Raw genomic sequence first — 8,884 nt, forward strand, 5'->3', positions numbered from 1 at the left:
ACGTGAAGGCTAACCTCCCGTTCTTCCCTAGCTGGGGTTTTCTGGGCTTCTTGTTGGTCCCCTTGGTGCACGCTCCTGTTAGTGTGGGAGCTTATGTCGACGTGTTGGGCGTCGCGTGAGACCGCGTCCACGGGAATTGGCTTTGGCGCATTCTCAGGGTTTCGTGGTGGTACACCAGCACCTGAAACATCCACACCATTTTCTCCGTGGTTCTCAAGATTGTTGTTCACTGAATCAGACATTTTGACTTAAAATCAAAGATCTTGGGCAAGAAAAGTGTGAAAGATAGCATGCGTTGTGTAGTGAAACTAGCAAGAAAATAATCACTATTATTTTTAGCCCCACGGTGGGCGACAAACTGTTTACCGTGAAAATGGTAATAACAATTAAATTTGATTTTGTGAGGTTCTAAAAATACGTGATCTATTTTTATGCTAGTTGTTAAGTAGTTGATGCTATGTGAAAGACTTAGAAACGAGATTAGAGCTTGAGAGCAAGGTGATAACCAAACCGAATGACTGCCAATCAGGACCTCGAGCTCGCCTATTCGGGGGTCGAGTCAGATGCTCGGCTGGGAGCTATCGAGGGTAGTCGACGCGCGACTAACAGTTGTAATAAGATTATTGACGGCTCTTTATGGCCAATAATAAGTAATAAATGATGGACAATAAATAGAACACAATGAATTCAAGCAATAAATGAAGTAATAAACTCAATAGAATGTGTTAGAGAGTAGAGAGAATGTTCTTGTATATTTTAGTATGGAGCAACAGATGTTTACCAAATGACAAGAATCCTCTTTATATATGAAGAGGGATCCCAACACAGTACAAGATGCATTAATTACAAAGATATGGGGCAGGTATAGCAACCTGACGCCTTGATTCTTTTTCAGACTAGTCCACTAGGCTTTGCCAACTCTAGTCATGTGCCTTGGGAACGCCACCTTGAGTCGCCGAGACCGGTGATTCACATTGTCCCGGGGCCGGTCATTACTTATAACGTCTCGAAGTCGAGCTGTCTCGAAATCGACCGTCGAGGATTCTCGGAGTCGAACACTGGAACCCCCGAGATGACGCGATGCTCGTGAAATCGGGCCATCAATTTCTACCGTATACAGGAGGATCGCCATTTCTTGACTGCGCGCAGCAATATTACGTTCACTACGAGATTCAAGCATATGAATAAACAGATTCTCAAATAAGGGGGAACATATACAGCCAGTAGGTACTTTGCCTATAAATTTCAAACTTCACAACTTATTAAAAGAGTTTGTATAGGCTTAGTGCAAGAAAATATAGGGGAGAGAGTCTGGAAAGAACATGATAGTTTGCCTATACTTTCAGAACTTCTATAACTTACAATTTCCTTCCACGTAAAACAAATTCTTTCAATATAACAGTATGAGTTTCTTCATTAGGTTATGCTAAATTGCTACATATCTCCCCTTCCATTTTAGGTGAAGGTGCGTTAACATGAGGTTTAAGAAAATAAAAGGATTTTTGACATGTAAAATTAAATATATGCAAATACTAAAACTATTTTTTTTAAATAAATGGTGATGAGTGTTTTATATTTCTTTTCAGTTTTAATAGGTTTTTTAATTTTTTTTTCTCTAGTTATACTCTGTTCCAGTTTATGTGAACCTATTTTCTTTTTGGTCCGTTCCAAAAAGAATGACCCCTTTCTAAATTTGGAAACAATTTAGCTTAAACTTCCAACTATACCCTTTACTGAGAAGCATTTATAACCACACAAACACTCTGTACCTCTTTTTGACTTGTTTAGGACCACAAATTCAAAAAATCTTCATTTTTGCTTAATCTCCGTGCCCAGTCAAACAGGTTCACATAAATTGGAACGGAGAGTAATTTATATGAAATCGAAGATAAAAAGTGAGAACCTACTTTAAACAGTACGAATAACTTTCCAACATAGTAAAAGTACTCAGTTCGACTTTAAAACGGACGTGGAGTTTGGGACAGTAAGAATTGTAAAAATCCAAAAAAAAAAAAGTGAAAATTTTTTTAAGTGAAAATGGTATTTGAAAATTAAAGTTGTGTTTGGACATGAATATAATTTTGGGTTATTTTGTAGTTTTGTGAATGATCTGAGTGAAAATTTTGAAAAACGGCTTTTTGAAGTTTTTCAAATTTTCGAAAAAATTCAAAACTCATCTTCAAGTGAAAATTGAAAATTTTATGACCAAACACTGATTTTAAAAAAAAGTAAGATTTTTCGAAAAAAAGTGAAATTTTTTTTATGTCCAAACGGGCTCTTAAAATGGGACAGATACTAATAACTACGACAAGTTAGTTAGAACCACAAGAATAACATAGTACTCCCTCCGTTCCAGTTTACGTGAACCTATTTCCTTTTTGGTCTGTTCCCAAAAGAATGACCCCTTTCTAAATTTATAAATAATTTAGCTTAAAATTATATTTCTACCCTTAATGAGAAGCTTTTATAACCACACAAATACTTTGGCCCCATTTNCGATCCTAATTTTCTTACTAAAGATGTCGTGATGGCACCTAATCTCTACGACTAGGTAAGACTAAAAAATAATAACAACTGAACATATATATATATATATATATATATATATATATATATATATATATATATATATATATATTAACAAGCTACTGAAAACGACTAAATAATAGAAAAAACCTTCTGGAAACAAAATCTCACAATATACACTCCAAAACCAGTGGAACCGAGTCATAAGCTCTACAGAATTCAACTAGAGTACTACTACATCATTGTTCGAAAGAAAATGCAACAGGAAGTAAAATAGGGAAGATGACTCCCAAGCAGCAGCTACAACAATCCTCTAACGACCGGCACGAGCAGACGTACCTGGATCTGCACAAAAAGAAGTGCAGAAGCGTAGTATGAGTACACCACAACGGTACCCAGTAAGTATGGAGCCTAACCTCAGTAGAGTAGTGACGAGGACATGCCAATATTTCATTTATTTTCATGGTTAGATGGAATTGGGGCATCTTTTTTTTATTTTAACTTTTTATTCGGGTTGGGTTAGTCTTTGGGGCGGGTTAGTCCGAAAAATGGGTTGATATGGGTGGGTCTTACTAATAGGTTAGATGTTTTAATTTCGATCAATAAGAAGTTTTCACGTAGAATTTAAATAATTATTTTTTAAAATTCACAATTCACCTAACGGTCATAAGGCATAAGCGAACCAAAAAGGTGGATGGAAGGATATTTTTAGCCCAATAGGTGAATGAAGGATATTTTTAGACCTTTTTCAATAGTTCAGGGATATTTTTGAGCTTTCCCCGTTCTGAAAATCTAGATCTAAGAGAAGTGAATGTCAAGTTGTTGTTTATGTATGCACTATACGAGCATGGCCAAACGTCCTAGGGTAACGGATGTTTGGTCATGTTTGACTTGTATACCGCATGACAAACATGTGTTATACCTATTCAACTTTCAGTTCCAGTTATCTGACTTCCTGAAATGATTTTCCTGCAAATTATTCTACTACTTACTATAGTGCATTCTGAAAATATGGTATATTGTACTTATTTACTGTCACGATCCCAATCTCGCTCCGTAAGATGTCCTGATGGAACCTAGTCTTTAAGACTAGGTAAGCCTAACATACATGAAGAATTTAACGGAAATAGTAATAAAACTTTCAATTTAAAATAATAGCTATCATAAAAAGGACTCCACAATACAACTGAACATAACACCCAAAATCTGGTGATACCGAGTCATAAACTCTACATGAGTATACTGAAACAACCCTATACAAGTATCTATAAAAGGAGAATGAGATAGAAACTAGAAAGAGGGGGGACTCTGAGGCCTGCGAACGCCGACAGGTATACTTTGAAGTGTCTGATCCAAGCTCAACTCACGGATGCTTAGTCTGGTATGAAGTACCTGGATCTGCGCAAAAAGATGTGCGGTAGCGTAGTATGATACACCACAACGGTACCTAGTAAGTATCAAGGCTAACCTCGGTAGAGTAGTGATGAGGTCAGACCAAGACACCTAGTGAAATAATAAAGAAACTGAACAGGTATAGCACAATATAATAATGGAAACAACGGAAATGATATAATGAAAAAATATAACAAGAATAGTGTTGACATATGATTTTTGACCCTCCCCGAAATTTTACCCATTTTAGCATGTAAATATTTAGTTTAGGCCTAACATCGCCATTTCAACTAATTTTTACTATTTTACTTTATTTTATTACAAGAAAATGAAAAATTACAAAAAATAGGTTTATTAATATTTTATAATCATTTTTAATCTAAAAAAATTACCAAAGTAGTACCTTATCTTTATTTTTATATAATCTTTAAAACACAAAAAATAGTTTTATGTTTTATAGTTTAGTTCAATTAATTAAAATTAGTTTTATATTTTTATATTATAATTGTACATAATTTTAGAAGAAAGAATTACTTTTAGGTTGGTTTATCCCGTTTTTATAAATCTTATAGTCCATTTTTAGTCTTTGGCCCAAAATCCCTAACCCATAGTTCCTAGGCCCATACCCCTAACCTAATCCCTACCCTATATAATACCACCTACACCACAAACACACCCCACACTCTAAAATATACAATCAGGAGAACAAAAATAACGCCCATACTCTGCAAAAGCTGGCCGAATTTTAGAAAAACAAAGGACAAAAAATAAGGCCTGGGAGACGAAGGAGCGTCGTTCTTCAACCAAGCCACAGACCCCCATGAACAAAAGCTTCTTCATCTTCCTCACCTAGAAGCACACAGCAGCAACCTTAGGACTCCCCATCAGCTGTGAATACACGAAACATAGGACCCTAGAGAGCTAACACCAAAAACGGGAAGAGCATTAGCCTCCACCATTTTGAACGGACTTTGACATTCTCCAGCACAAAATCAACGACTCCACCAGCGAGATCACCCATCGCCGCTGCTTCTTCTTCTCCGATCGAAATTCTGCCTCTGTTCGAGGTTCCGTTCTCGTTGGCATCTCTAGTCGCTGCAATTTTTAGGCCAATTTCTGGTTCTGTTTCTTTCCGGATCCTTGTTGCTGAGTCTGTCAAACTCTATTAGTCTATTTTGATATGAAAGGTTCTTTCCATCTCACTTTTTGTCAACTGCTATCATATTTGGTGTTGGAATGATATATTTAGCCAAATTCTTTGTTTGTGACATGCTGTTCACAATTAAAATTGCTCGTAGTTGGTTGGAGCTAACTCACTGCTTGACCGAATTAGGATGAAATGCTAGTTTGTTTACATTCTTATTTTAATTTTATGTTGGCCTGGTTTGGAAATCGGAAATGGAAGATACGGGAAGCTAATTTGAACAAAATGATCCAAATGTTAGCCGAGAGGGTGGTTCGTTGATTTGTTTATCTTGATTTGGTTTGTGATTTTGAACATTAATATAAAGGAAATATTTGGGCCATAAGGTTTGTAGTAGGAATCAATTTATTCTGGACCGTTTGAGAAGTCAAGTAATTATTTAGGCTACGCGGTATTTGACCCAGTGGTTAAAGAAGGTCCAGAATGCCTTCCTTTAAAAATGAATTCGGCATTAAGAGCTTGGACGTGAATTGATCAAAATGATTGCATTTCGAGTTTTCTTTGTTCGATCTAGTATTATTGACCTCTTCCCTGATTAATTGAACCATTTGAAAAACCTACAGGATATATATTTGACTAAGAGCCAATTTCATAGACATTTGGTCGAATTTTACTTCTTTGAATATTGGTCAAGCGCATGGCCCTCATTTAATTAGTATTTTATCCTTAGAAATCGAGGCGTGTCATTTAGCGAATCTTCATGGCCCTCGCAAAGTTGCAAACGCATAGTTGCTTTAGGCGCGTTATTTTAATAATTTACCTTCCTAAACTCGGGTGCACATTTATGTGACCCAAATCCAAATCCCAACGAAGTCGAAATGTGTCAAAAACCGCGGGTGCATTTATGTGACGTGGTTCGAGACGCGTTTTCACGACGTCGCAATTCTCCTTAAAAAATAATAAAGCGGTTTTAAATTTAAAAGGCACATACGTTAAAACATGTATTAAAATCATATTTTGGCCAAATATAATAATTTAAGCGACCGTGCTAGAACCACGGGATCCGGGGGTGCCTAACACCTTCCCTCAGGTCAACAGAATTCCTTATTCAGAATTTCTGGTTCGCAGACTCCAACTGGGAAGTCGAAATTTTTCTCGATTTGCGATTCAAATTAAATCGGTGACTTGGAACACCAAAAGCCAATGCTATCTCAAGTGGCGACTCTAAAAATAAATAAATAATCCCATTTCGAATAATGTCACTTTAAATGGAAAAACTCCATTATACATTTATCCTTTGGGGTAGGTGTGTAAAAAAGGAGGTGTGACAAATAGCTACACTGAAATTAAGGCAATTAAGACATCACAGAAGAAAACACGTAATAAGAATGTCAAGGAAATGATGCAAACAAAAACAAGTGATGTAAATGAAAGGTATCAACAAGAATCACTACCAAGGTACCGCCTTGTAGTCTCATTTCACAAATCAAATCACAGTCTTTCTTTATACCACCGGGGGAGCCTTGCTTTTAGTTTTGAAAATTATTTTTTCGAAATAGCTACCCAAGTTTTAGCCCACCTTATCACACTGCGTGGCTTCAAGTATTTCCCCTAGCAACATGTGTATCTAGCCACCTTATCTTACCACATGCGTATCAACCCTAATCCTTATACCACCGCATGGGTATCATTATCACAACATATCACAAATCGCACGTCAAGTGCCCAAAACTACAACTTGCCAAAGAAGTCAATAACAATAATGTTTTTACAATAAATAGCACGTGGCTCAACCACAATATGTACATGAGTCTCAACAATAGCCACTGAAGTGAATATCTCAACAAGAATGGTATTTCAATAATATACAACTTTGCCTCAATGTGAATCACGGCCTTTATAACTTCAACACCATAATTCAACAATAAGATATTCCAAGAAATAACAACTTCAAGTAAGGTAACTCAACAATTAAATAATTAACAAAGAAATGAAGGAACAATAACTTCAACTAAGCATGTAAAGGCAAATAACAAGTAAGATATGAGAAAAGTATTTATAGTGTCAAGTAAATCATGTAAGGATAGATTAACGATGATGAAGATAACATGTTATGACAATTTAATTAAAGTCATGAAAAGAATCTACATAACTTTAACCGGTCAGTTACCACAGTTAGCCCGTATACCCACTCGTCATCTAGCGTACACAACCTTCACGTGCCATAATTAATACAAAACAACACCAATCCTAAGGGGTAATTCCCCCATACAATGTTAGGCAAGACACAAACCTCAAAATACGCTAACTCAATCCACTAGTAAGCCTTTTCCGCGATTATCCAACTCTGAGCGGCGAATCTAGCCAAAATAACTTTATACCATAAATACAAAACCACAGGAAATTATTCCGAATAATAAAGTTGCAATCTTTAAAGAAAATCAAAAAGTCAACCCCGGGCTCGCGTCTCGGAGCTGTAACGATCCGACCGGTGGTTTTGAGAATTTGTACTTCACTCGGTCATGTGAGGGCGTGAGTAGCTCCGTATGATGTATTATGACTCATGTGAACCATCGTTTTGGGTTTTCAAGTTATTGGGGATTGTTGTGGAAGAATGACTCTCAACTAGAAGCTTTAAATTTGAAAGGTTTGACCAAGTTTTGACTTTGTAGTATTTGACCTCGAATTGGATTTTTGATTGTTCCGTTAGCTCCATTGGTTGATTTTGGACTAAGGAGAGCATCTGAATCCTGATTTCGAGGTCCGTGGTAGAATTTGGCTTGAAGTGGCAAAAGTTAGAATTTTGGAAAGTTTGATGAGGAGTGGACTATTTGATATCGGGGTTAGATTCCGATTCCGAAAGTTGGATCAGGTCCGTAATGTCTAATATGACCTGTGTGCAAAATTTGAGGTCAATCGGATGTGATTTGATAGGTTTCAGCATCGGTTATGGAAGTTGAAGTCTCAAAGTTCAATAATTTCGAATTGAGGTGTGATTCGTTAATTCAATGTTGTTATGTGTGTTTTGAGGCCTCGAGTAGATTCGTGTGATGTTATGGGACTTGTTGTTATATTTGGTCGGGGTCCCGAGTGGCTCGAGTGATTTTCGGACGAGGTTCGGATCATTTTCATTTCATGTTGCATTGCTGAAGGCTGTTGGTTCTGGTGTTCCGCATCTGCGTAAGAATGCACGCATATGTGAGTCCGTAGATGCAGACAGTTGATCGCAGAAGCGAAGTTTGGGCTGGTGAACTGGAGTCGCAGGTGCAAAATTTCTCCCGCACCTGCGTGGTCGCAAAAGAAGGATTTTTGGCGTAGAAACGGATGTTGCGCAGGTGCGATGGGCTTTTTCGTTCCTACAGTTGCACAGATGCGTGGTATGGATCGCAAAAGCGGGGGGCCCAGTTTTAGTGTTTTACCGCAGAAGTGGAGTTTTGGTTGGTTATGCGACACCGCAGATGCAGTTATGTGTCCGCAGAAGTGGAAGTGCTAGGCAGAATGATAAATACAAGGGTTCGCGATTTTATCTTCTTTTTAGCATTTTCAAGCTCGGATTGAGGCGATTTTTGGAGCAATTCTCACCATATGAATTGGCGTAAGTGTTCTACACTCGGTCTTGGTTATATTTTATGAATCTATCTTTGATTTTAGCTTTTGGTTGATGAATTGAAGGAGGTAATTGGGGATTTTGGCCTAAAGTTTCATAATATGAATTTTTAAGTTTTGAACACCAATTTGGAGTTGGATTTGAGAGAAACTAGTATGGTTGGACTCGTAATTGAATGGGTTGTCGGATTTTGTAAGTATTGTCGAGTTTCGAGG

This window comes from Nicotiana attenuata, unplaced genomic scaffold (genome assembly GCF_001879085.1).
Source record: "Nicotiana attenuata strain UT unplaced genomic scaffold, NIATTr2, whole genome shotgun sequence".
Classification (NCBI taxonomy): domain Eukaryota; kingdom Viridiplantae; phylum Streptophyta; class Magnoliopsida; order Solanales; family Solanaceae; genus Nicotiana; species Nicotiana attenuata.